Source organism: Ischnura elegans, chromosome 11 (genome assembly GCF_921293095.1).
Source record: "Ischnura elegans chromosome 11, ioIscEleg1.1, whole genome shotgun sequence".
Classification (NCBI taxonomy): Eukaryota; Metazoa; Arthropoda; class Insecta; order Odonata; family Coenagrionidae; genus Ischnura; species Ischnura elegans.
Window position 1 is genome coordinate 23,275,906 of NC_060256.1, and position 12,054 is coordinate 23,287,959.

At 38.1% G+C, this 12,054-nt stretch overlaps 1 protein-coding gene across 1 annotated transcript in view; it reads right to left on the reverse strand.

Annotated features, from left to right (window-relative positions):
• LOC124168429 overlaps positions 1-9,124 on the reverse strand; it is a 58,446-nt gene extending 49,322 nt beyond the window's left edge. Inside the window, exon 1 of the mRNA XM_046546650.1 lies at positions 8,774-9,124. The gene's annotated coding sequence lies outside the window, so the exon portion shown is untranslated. The remainder of the gene's footprint in view (positions 1-8,773) is intronic.
• Between the last annotated feature and the right edge of the window lie 2,930 nt (positions 9,125-12,054).

The following is a 12,054-nucleotide window of genomic DNA, read 5'->3' on the forward strand; positions in this document are numbered from 1 at the left end:
CATACAACAATTACTTTAGAAAATATTCTCTTATTTTGAGATCAAAGTTATTAAAATTAAATTAAATGATTGAGGCTCCGTAATACACGAAATAAAATGAACGTAATGATAACCGTATCATAAATCTTGTCTATTTTTTAAGCGTCTGGGGGAGCACATGCCCTTGTGCTTCCCACCATTGATCCATGTCTATGCATTCTATGCATGAGTATCCAATTTACGCTAGATAAAATGGTAATTTTGTTTGGACTCCCACTCCTGCTGGGAGCTTATCCCTTAGGTCCCTCTTCTGGCCCACCTTGTCCCTATCCTGAATCTGGCGCTGCTCAGGATGGAATGCAAAGATCTCAAATGTTGTTCTTAATGTATTCTGACTTGTAATTTGACTCATAAGTAACTATTATGGGCAGTGGCAATGGGGTCCGAGGGGTCCGGACCTCCCCCAAAATATAAAAACACAATTGTTTCCTTTCATCAAAGACAATAGAGTATTGAAAAATCATGAATTTACGAATTATTTCTTTGACAAATGAAGTTTTTCGATTATGAAAAGTGTTAAAATTCGTTTAAAACCCTCAACTTAGAACCCTGTTTTTCAAAAATTTTCCCCCTGATTTTGAACCTCCCCCACGAACGAAATTCCTGGCTACGCCACTGACTATGGGTGTGCAGAAGGAAATGGAGAGAAATCTAGGCCTCAATAAGAGGTATCAGGGGAGCACCATTGACCAATGGCCGGCTTTCTAGGCATAACATTCATTGTAAAAATTACATAACTTTCTTTTAATATAGCATATTATGACTAATCATACACATATTCTCAAAATTTCAGAGGAATAGAATAGGAAATGAGAGTTAACTTTTATTTTAGCATGATATAGGTAAATGGGTCAAAATGATCCATTTCGTCCTATTAGACTTCAGGCCCTTCGACAGATTATTGGAAATATAGCCTCGCGCAGAAATTTAGATAAAAAGCTGTTTTGCTCTGCTCTCTTGAAAATAGAAAATGGTTTATTTTGGTTAGTTTTGGGATGTGTGTTCTAGATAAATATTTTTAATGGAATTCTTTATGGTATTCTCCGTCTCCCTCATTATGTGGAAGTTTTTTAGCAAACTAAATTTCACACTTGATATTCTTGTAATAGCATCAAAAATGAGCAGTACCACCAATTTTTTTAGAGTGGTTATTGTTATGAAATGTTTTTCGTTCGCGAGTTCCTCGAAGTTATGAGTTGCATGAATGTAACCATAAGTTAATTATTGAACAAACCCTTGTTAATGAGTCCCGTAGAAGATAATTGTCGCATATCCTCAAATTTCGCACGAAACTGAAGACAAACCTTTAGTATTTTCTTGTTCACCAAAAATATAAACGGAAATATTTTCAGGATTGGCGTTTATTCGGTAAGAGACTCTGAATTCCCTCTGTTGTGCAGTTCCCTAACGAATCTCGGTCTAGTTCGCGCCAAACTGGAACTCGAGATTACGACGATCAAACGTCAAAATTTATTACGTTATCAATTTCCGTCCATTCCCACCTCTACTCATCACAAAGCACACACAAAGCTCTGCGAATCAGCTAGCCATTAAAGATTTATATCTTCCATAGCGACGGATTTCCCAGTTAGAGATTAGTGGATATGTTACGCTATGATGGGAATCAGTCTTTCATCGGGGCTAAGATTCGTATGAACATCTACGCGTACTCAATGAGGGGCAAAGAAGGATTCAGTCAGATTCAGAATAATATGTGTTTTTAATAGAGATGTGCAAATAGTATCCGCAAATACTCGAATACCTCGAATACTACAAAGTATTCGATATTCGAGATGTCGATTAATTATGCTAAAGGTACAACCTCGAATATCTCGAATACTTTGAATTTCGCGCCATACACTGTCACGCGCACGTCGTTGTTAGTTGACTCGAAAAAATGTAGAGAACTCTAGTAGTTTATTTGTAAGTTGATGCTGTATTTTTTACCGAAAACATATATCAAGTTACAATTTATGAGTTATGCTATTAATCTCCATTGTCGCAGTCACAGACGAAGGGAAATTTATCAGGATATTTGGTTTCTCCCTGCTAGCAATTCGAATTCATCGGCTTATCTCGTGAGAACTTCCAAAGATGGACTGAAAATAATTGAAGAAACAGAAAATCCGACGGAGAAGCACGTGTATTTTGCAAAACGCCTCGGATTGTCCGCTAGCACTTGACAGTAAGAGAGGGGGTAAAGCAAGTTACCTGTTGAAAATAAGAAGTTGGATGAAGCCGAATAGGTATAAGATGGGCGTGCTGCTGAAATGGCGTTTGGTAGATAAGAATGTATACATCAGACAGAAATCCATCGTGGCAGTGTAAATGCCGAGACGGCATGCAATCATTTTTTCGCGAGGTGGTTTGTCCACTTCAGGTATTTGTAAAAGATGTTAGTTGAATCAACTATATGCCCAAATTGTTTCCATAAAATTAAAATATTCCATTGATCAGCTGAATTCCTGTTTGAATCCTTTAAAGGAAATCACAATTATTCGCCAAAATCTTGGGTTTCCTGCTGCATAGTCAAACATTCCCGCATTCATCGTTTTTTTCATCCATCCCCTTGAAAAACGATAGTTATAGGTTCCATTGTGAAACTTTTTCTTTATACATTCATCAAGTGAAATAGAGGAAGAAACGTACGTTTAAATGGGCTTTGCGCAATTCTAGTAGGTACTCGAGGTATTCGAAATTCGAGGTATTCGAATATTCGAGTAATGAATTAATAATCGAGTTCGAGAAATCTACTATTCGACCGATCCCATAGTTTTTTAATTGAGTAGCCGCGGTGGATCATTATTGGGCAGTGGTGTAACTAGGAATACTCTTTGGGGGGATTTGAAGGTTTTTGGGTGATGAGGGGGATTAGTAGGGGCTACTCCCTCCAGGAAACGGGGAGTTCAGGAAATTTTTTGATAAAATCACATCCCTGAAAATGCATTTTATATCATTTTAGCTCTTAAAATTTAACTTTAAGCAGAAGCAGTTATTATGTATCAAATCCTGACTAGATTTTAAAATAATTTTTGATTTCTCTGAGGCTTTGGGTCAGGGGTATATATCCCCTTATCCCCACCCCCCATAGTTACGTCACTGTTCTTGAGGCTTCCTTTCGAATTGGCCTGTAAACAGTTTGTTTAGTGGCCTAGGGAAATTTAAGTTTCATGCGATGACCAAGCTGTCCTATCTATCTTACTTTAGCATATGCAAAGACCCTCATACCATTAAGCTACTCACAATTCATCAGTAGAGATCTTCTACACTGGTTATCCATGCATGTGTCTTGACGAATTTTTTTTATATATGTATATACTCAACGACTTAATTATGCGAACAAATTAAGGTGTATAAAAATCTCTCTACAGAGCGTTCCACATTTAGTTGACAGTACGGGCGTTATGGAGAACTGTTGCCAAGCTTCCGCTCCGCCGGCAGGCATCCTGACATCGTATGCAACCACACAGAACAGAGCGCCAAAATGGTGTAGTTTAAAAAGGAGTTTGGGATCGCACGAAAGACGGCGTAAATTAAGAATTTTTTAGCGTAGCTAAAATACCTTTGTTGGAATGTAAAAGGAAAAGTCTTTTGTTGTTTTATGTATGTACTTATTCAATGCACAATCTGTAATGCAAAATGTAAAGTGAAGGATAATAAAATTTATCGCCACTTCTGAATGCGACAAAATTTCTATTACTTCCATATTATGCAATATTTTTTGGCTCTGGCTAGTATTACATTAAAGACGATGTTGTATTACACGGCGACGGTTATATCAGACGGATAATTGGCTTTTCAATGTAATCATGAAAATTTACTGTAAGCGAAACGTCTATTTCCACTGACGTAAGCTGTAAGACGTGTGCCGTAAGAAATATGATCTTATTGAAAGCTTCCTTATAAGCATTCATACGTGCCTTAATTTTGCAAAGAGAGTCAATAGAAACTCAAGGATAAATCGAATAGACCGTCAGGAATAAGTCGTAGCCGATTCTTATTATTACTTTTCTCCTTTACTCCAAAGATTAAGCATGGAACGTCCAACTTGAAAAGCCATCCATAATCTATTTGAAATTTTCGCTCATATCAGTGTGGATCCAAAAATTATAGATTCATGCAAGGAGATAAAACGCAATAATCTCGATGAAAAGGAAACTATAATAAATGTATGCGTAATTATGTTAGTAAAATAATTCACTATCACCAGAATTATTTTCACCCTGCAAAATTTTAGGACGAGGCAAGTAAAGAACATTACTGACAACATTTAATACAAGTATTTGAGCGCATTACCTACACACGCACCTATTAGGGCAAGTGCTCATGTTTTTTAAGCTTAGTTCTCTTCTTCGATTTATTGGCTATCGTTTGGCCAGCGTTATGATTTGTGACGCAGATAAATTATGAATTGCAATCATCTTTCAAATATCAATAAATACTACTTGCCTGAGGATTAATAGTACACGAGCGTCGTAATCTGCAGAAACACAAACAATGTAATAAATGGTAATAGTCCCTCCATACCACTTTGTTTAGGAGTCCATGAAGCGGGATGTGCTCGGCTGTGGCCCTGGCTCCTCGGTTGAAGACGATCTCGACTGAGATGATGAAGACGATTTCAGACGAACAGTCAACTCCTCTATATTATCCTACAAACTTTCTGCATGCCACATGTCTTCTTCCACTTCCTTGGCGTGCTCAACATAGTTTTTCCAGTTCTCCGAATTAATAGTATCAAAGCTTTCAGCTATCAGTTTTTCCTCTTCAGTCATCTTGAACGTTGAATTCTTCATGCTGACGTAATGTTTCACTTGATCCCAAACCATCTCAATTGGATTTAATTCGCAATGATATGGTGGTAATCTAAGAACTGTACAGCCGTATTTCTTTGCTAATTCATCAATGTTAAATTTTTCAAAAATTTCCCGTACTTGGTTTACTTAAATAAATGATCTCTTTTCAAACTGTCATCATCAATGCTAATTTCTTTACCAGCCCACCATTCTCTTTCCTCCAGCTTGAATTAGGCAAGGATTCCAATTTCCTTAAGTGTTAAGAGGCATTATCTACCACTATGATTGATACTTCGGGTAGGTTTGCAAGAAGTGAGTGCACAAACCATCTCTCGTAACACTCGCCATCCACTTCGTCATGCTCATCCATTGAGTTCTTTTTGCACAGAAACACATGCGATGCTCCTTTTATGAACCCTTTTTCCGTCCCTGCAGGTACATATAATTGCAAATCTTCGTCCTTGGGAAGTGGGGGCTTTAAGCTCAGTACTTAGTCCAGCAAGGAAAGCTTGACACGGTGTTTCTATTTGTTTGTTTCGCCAAGTCATGTTCACTGTTTGTCCAACATTAATCCAAGTTTCGTCTGCAAATACGTCCTGTGTTCGCGACGATATTTTTTTAGCTGCCTTAAATAATTGTGCCGCCAACGAATAACAACATCAATTTCAACAAGGATGCTTCTTTTCTCCCTGCGTTCGTACACGAAGCCTATGTCCAAAATAAGACGATATAGTGTAGTCCTTTTGTAATCTGGGAGATCACTATCCATAATTACCGAGTATAAGATGGATTTTTAAGACGGAGGAACATTTTTCACGAAGCATTCATGTACCTTCCTTCTAATTCCCGATCTCACAAAATCGTCGAAAATCACTGCTCTCGATTTTTTGTAAGGCTGTCTAATTTCTTTAGTTTTTGAAGGAGTCACCAATGGACCACGGAAGCTTTTCTTTCTCACTCTGTAAACAGTGGACTCCGAGCACCCAGTAGCCTTCGAAGTTTCTCGGCAGGCCTCACTAATGCTCAGAGATTTACTGAGGTACGAGAAGACTTTGAGCACCAACTGTATTTCGCGGCTTCTGAGGTTTTCACCTTTTCTTCTCTTCTTCGCATCGGACATGGTGATTGGGCGCATTACAGCAGAGATAAGTGTAAAACACACTTCACAGTTCTCAAATTCAGCAGGACATACAACACTTGTTCACTCCAAAAAATGCAACGACAAACTGAACGCCTTCCTAAATTCTTCCCCCGGCCCCTTCGGCTAGGGTCGCTTCTGGTTCTGAAGTTTTATGGTACCCTATCAACGGAACTTGAGGTAAAACCCAAGCCCCCTTTTGTAAAAGGCATGCACTGGAAGGGGTAGTGTTTCGCATAGACTATGAGATATTCTCTTTCTAGGTTTCTGCGGCGGGGCCGAAACACCCAAGGCGAAATTTGCGTCTTATTTCCAAGTCATTAAAATTTGCTTGCTATCGTGTATCAATGTATTGAAATAAAAACACTGCTATTACAACGTATGAGTATTCTCTGTTCAGGATATCAAATGATTAGATATATATTTCATAGTATGCATTGACAAAAAACTCCTTTTCCGCCCGAAAATTTTCCCCCTGCGCGCAAAAAAACCAAGAAGCCCGGCCCAGCGGCGCCGTAATATTTTTTCTTAAGGTCAAAACCTTGTAACTCCCTTCAGAATTAATGTAAGTTAATGATTTTTTCATTAAAAATAACTTTGTAGTTTTCTTCAAATTTGATACGCAGCATATGGGGACCTACGACGTAAGAAACGTAAGTTAGTAAGCGACTACTTTTTACCTTGCAAGCATAAAAATTTTCTTGTCCTAAAGGGTATTACGTCGGCATAACAACATTTTAACTCAATTACTGTAAAATTAGTGAAAACCTCCAAAGAGAAAATAGTATGAAGAATTTTGTGCAGAAGATTCCATTCAATATAGGCAACGGTAAGGCAAATATTGCGAAAAGAAGATAAAGTAAAAAATACAGGTTTCTATCGGAAATTTAATGAAACATTTTTTTAAAGCTTTTGTTATAATTTTTATCGAAAAACTATTGGCACTATTGAATGCAGCATCTCTTTTTACATTGTAATGCAATTAAGTTTTAATCAGTGCATAGCGCAACATTAATTTTCATGCTGTGATTGACAGCACCACGCTCAAGGCCTTATTGAGATTAACATAGGAAACGATTCTCCATAAGAGCCCATACTGTCAACTAAATTTTGGAACTCTCTATAGTATTTAATGTGCTGAACAATTAGAGAAATCAGGATAGTGAGAAACCCACCGATGTGGTATTCGAACCCGTGACCTCTGGGTAGAGCTGGTGAAGACCACCGCTGATGCCAGTTTTTAGAGGTCTGGTGTCTTTAAACTTCCAACCGGCTGAATATATTAAGATGAATGTCGAGGAAAAATGGACGAATTATCTAGTACCTGTTAAGTCCCGAACATACGCTTAGTCCGAACAGCACCGAGACGAATGTTTTTGCGAATAAAGGTAACCTTTTATCATTTTCAATGCCGTTCTTTTCTTTAACATTTAGGAATTGAACAGTAAAAGTAAACATTTATGAACAAAGTTCAAAATGTAGTACACGATTTATTTTATTAAACATTCTACTGTTTAAGGTAGGTTTCCATCCAAAAATTATTTCCCGCTTCCCCGTAAACAGCACAGAACGGCATTTACAATGGGGATTTCAACATTGTCAACAAAACATCACAAACATCCATACCCTGGATACGGACCACCAACCCAGGCGGGATTCAAACCCGCTACATACGGTTTGGCAGGCGAGGAATTTGCACCTCCGCCACCGAGGCGGCCGAAGAAGCAATCTGTCAGCCTCCCCTCCCTTCAAGGACTTGCCTCTTCGTTTCACAATATAGACTACTCTGCTTCATTCTATCCTAAAATTCTATTCTCATCCTTCCTCTCCCTCGTTTACCAAACATCCTACCCTCTAACTCAGTTCTCAACATACCTTCCCAGCTCAGTACTCGCTCCATTCATAGCTTTTGTACGCATTATAAACTATAAGCCAGTGCCGGTCTGGGAAGATTGGGGGCCCTCGGCCGGTGCTCATGGCAAACTTCATCGTTTGGTGTATTTAACTCTAAAATAACCTTTTCGAATGACCCTTTCAAAAAAGCATCAAGTTTTCTATTATCTTTTGACACATTTATCTTATTTTCATGCCGCTCCGGAATAGGAACCTGTGGGCAGTTTTGTCCAGTTACGCTGTCTAAGGCCTATTCACACGATACATTAACACGTACGAGCTAACGTCTGATTGCATGAGTGATTTTGGTGGACCAGAACGGAGCATGCACAGATGCATGAATCAATTCAGAAAAGGGAAATATTCTGTTCATGCGTTCGTACAAATTGGGTGGTTATACGGTGCATTCTCGCGTTCATACATTTAGACATACAAGTCAGTGGTGCCATGGTGCCGGCACTGGTTAAGAAAAGACATAATAGTCAAATAACACTTTTATCAATTTTGGTGACTCAAAATTTCATGTATACATTTGTAACCAAATCAAAAACTTATTTTGGAGTATGCAGAAGTATACTAAACAAACTAGACAAAAAAAATAAAAAAAGGTAAGGAAATTGCACGTTTCGGCACTGCTAATTTTGCCATGACTTTACTGATTAAAGTGTAAGAGCTGATGTACTGAATAAACAGGTTTTTGCACTGCATACGCTTGTGATTCGTTCTTACGTCTAGAGCCGGTTTTTCTATTATTATTTCGGCCAGTCCGAATAATCAAGTAATCCCAATTGGGGTCGATCGCAATTAGTTCAGGATTAGCAGGACTTTATACTTTAAATAATCACGTGGGATAAATTTAAAAAAGTATAATGTGGGATACATTCAAAGCTTAGAAGAACTGTCTTACCTTCAAATAGTGATGTTAGTCCAAAGTGGTTCCCATGAGACGCTCACAGCAGAGTAGCGTATTTCGGTCTCCCAGCTGCTTCGAAAAAAGGACGAAACTTCAAGACGATGAGAGCGATCTTGGCCTTCAGCTGTTACGTCGCTTTCTCCCTTATCGAACGAATCGCTTCTTCCGCCTTTATCTTCAGATATGAAATAGATTTTTTTAGGTCGTTGATGTTGTTTTGCGTTTTCCTAGCTTCTTTTTTTTTTGGTGGCGGTGTCGAAAGTATTCGATACAGCCGAGCTTTGGCCCGTGCGAAGACTCGACTCCGGAAGATTGTCTCGAGAGGCGGGAGTGGTCCCAAGGTCAATTGAAGATTGGGACGAGTCGTGCGTGCAAACCGGCCACCGCCTATCACCGCTTTATATTCGGTTCTGAATGGGATGGGCCCGTTACGCAAAGAGAGGCGATGAACCTGCGATGGAACGGCAACAATGGCAGTTACGTCATCACATGGTTCAACCGTGATAATTTCAAATTATTAGTACCTACTCCTGATTGCGGCTCCTGCAGAATGGCACCTAAACAATTGAAGCTATTTTATGGATTCTATTTGGATATATACTAATCACTATAGCCTCTAATGCAGGCCCGGAACTAGGGCAGACTATAGCTGGGCAGAGTCGGCAGATTTCAGGGGACGGCAAAATTTAAATTTGTTATTTGAGTATACCGGAACTGGCCGCGGTGATATCAAAAAAGTTATTAAAATTGTCTAATTAAATTATATCACATGTATGGCCTTGCATCATATGATTCAACCGTGGTACATTCAAAGTATTAGTACCTAAGCCTGATAGCGGCTCCTGCAGAATGACACCTAAAATATCGGAGATTCCTTGCCTCATATTTTCTGGATTCCATTTAAATATATACTAATCACTATAGGCTCCAATGCAGGCCCGGAACTAGGGCAGACTATGGCTGGGCAGACTATGGCTGGGCAGAGGCGGCAGATTTCAGGGGACGGCAAAATTTAAAAATTTTATCAAAATATTTATTCAATTTTTTAAATTAAATTATTTAACAGTAATTATTAACTTATAAAGTAATGAACACCATATTAATGCAAATTATTAATATCGATCATAAGGTGTTTAATTTCGACTACCTTTTCTCAAAAAATAGTTTACAGATGTATTACAACAAAAATCCTAGTTCCGGCCCTGCTATAATGAAAATGATCGCCGTAGTGTAAAGAGATGTCTATCAAAATCAAAATATGAATGTCACTTTGACCGAAACTGATGACTGGCTGAAAAGACTGGCTTAATGTACTTATATAATAGATGTAAAACCTAATGATCTTAGTTGACTGATAGTTACCTTAGTACATGTCATTTTCATTATTCTCTAAAATAATCCCTTCTAATTCTAACTTATAGACTGAAGGCCACAAAATTAGGGTTACCATGTTGTGTCTTGTGGAAATTCTGTTTGAAAATTCGAATTCTTTTATAGATTTAATGGGGGAACTTCTTTGAAGCCTGAATAACCCGATCATTTTTTTCTATCCTCAAAATGATAGCTCCATCGATAGGTTTTCAGGGATCAAAGGTTACATCGCTCGACACGCCATTTTCTGAATTACTCGGTCATTTCCACCGTCCTTTTTTCCATCGCTTATTGCGTCATTTTCTGTGTATACATGCGTCGTTCTATTAAAAACTAAGCGTAGCGTTAAAATGTCTGTTAGCGGCCATGCGTCCTGATAGGGTTGAAGACGGTACCAGATATGGTTTCAGCGACGGAAAAAAGGACGTGCCGAGGGATTGAGAAACGGATGGGATTTTCATCCCTCTAGCTATCCCGGAAAATGATTGCGAGAAACAGTCATTTTTTCCGCCATCATTGGAGGTGGAGCCATCGCTCAGATTGGATGGAAACAATAACCGTGTGATTCAGGTGTTCCAAAGTGTTGATGAATGCTAGAACAAAAAACTGACGTACCTTAAATGTTTCTCATATAAGTAGGAGTTACGGTCTAAAGATTTGTAACAAAAACAAAATGTAGGCATGTCACCATACTAATTTTGTATTAGTAGCAAACTAATTTTGTAATTTAACTCAAGTTATGTTAATTACGCACACGAAAGAAGGGGAAATATTGGTTAAAATAACTGGGAGATAAATTAGCTAAATATATGAGGATTATATAATCCACTTGCTGCTTACACTAAATTTGTTTTTTTTTTTTACCTCGGTGTATTGCGTCTAAGATGACAGAAATATTTTAAATAACTTAACAACTTGTTTGTACAGTAACATCTATCCATAGGGAATAGTCTAAATGATGTCTTTGGTAGCTTTGGAGATGAGCGTAAAAAGTGGTTTGTCTCAAAACTTTGAATGAACTTGTGCTGGTTTAGAAATCACGGCTTATTATACTTTCCACGCCCTCAATGATTTAATCCGTTGGCTGGTTTGGATAGTGCTTACCCCGAACTAAGCTTTGCATGTGTGAATGTCACCGCTTTATTAATTCCCCCATGTTAGGCTTAATATTTTCCTTCCTGTTGAGGTTCATAGTTTATTATTCACCTACGTTTATTTTTAGTTATTTCAATGGATTCTTATTCTTTCATATCTTTTTTCTTTATACTTAACAGCTCTTTTGTGACACAATACTCATTAAATTATCCATGGTGACTATGACTACTTTCTTTGAGCGTACTCTTATGGAATGATAATTTATTGATAGGAATCTATTCATCTTCTGTCTGCGTCTATTCCTCTCTTCAATGCAAATTTTATTACGTCTCATGAATGGGTACCTTGGGATGGAATATTGAATACGCCTACCTAAATCCTGTGGCACTTTGCTAAAGGAATATTTTTTATTTCATCCATTAATCTTATGGTGTGAATACATTTAAAGCTGTTGTAATCCTCTCTCGGGGAATTATTGGCGTGAAGTATTCTCGGGATTTCCACCGGTTTAATTCACTTCCAACGTTTCGACAAGGAATTGGTCCGTCATCATCAAGGTGAATGAATTAGTCTGACTGCACAAAATACGTTGAGTAACTATAAACAGTTACAACAATCAGGTTTCTCATGATCGGCCGGAAAGATCGAGATAATTCGGATAAAAATAATACTCTTCTATCATTTTTTTATTTTCTTCAAAATGGGATTCCACTCATTCCTGAGTCTATACCCCGTGTCTGGATTAAAAGTATTTTTATATAAGCATGATATCAATGACCTCCTTAGCAAGCCTGTCCCAGAAGTTGTTG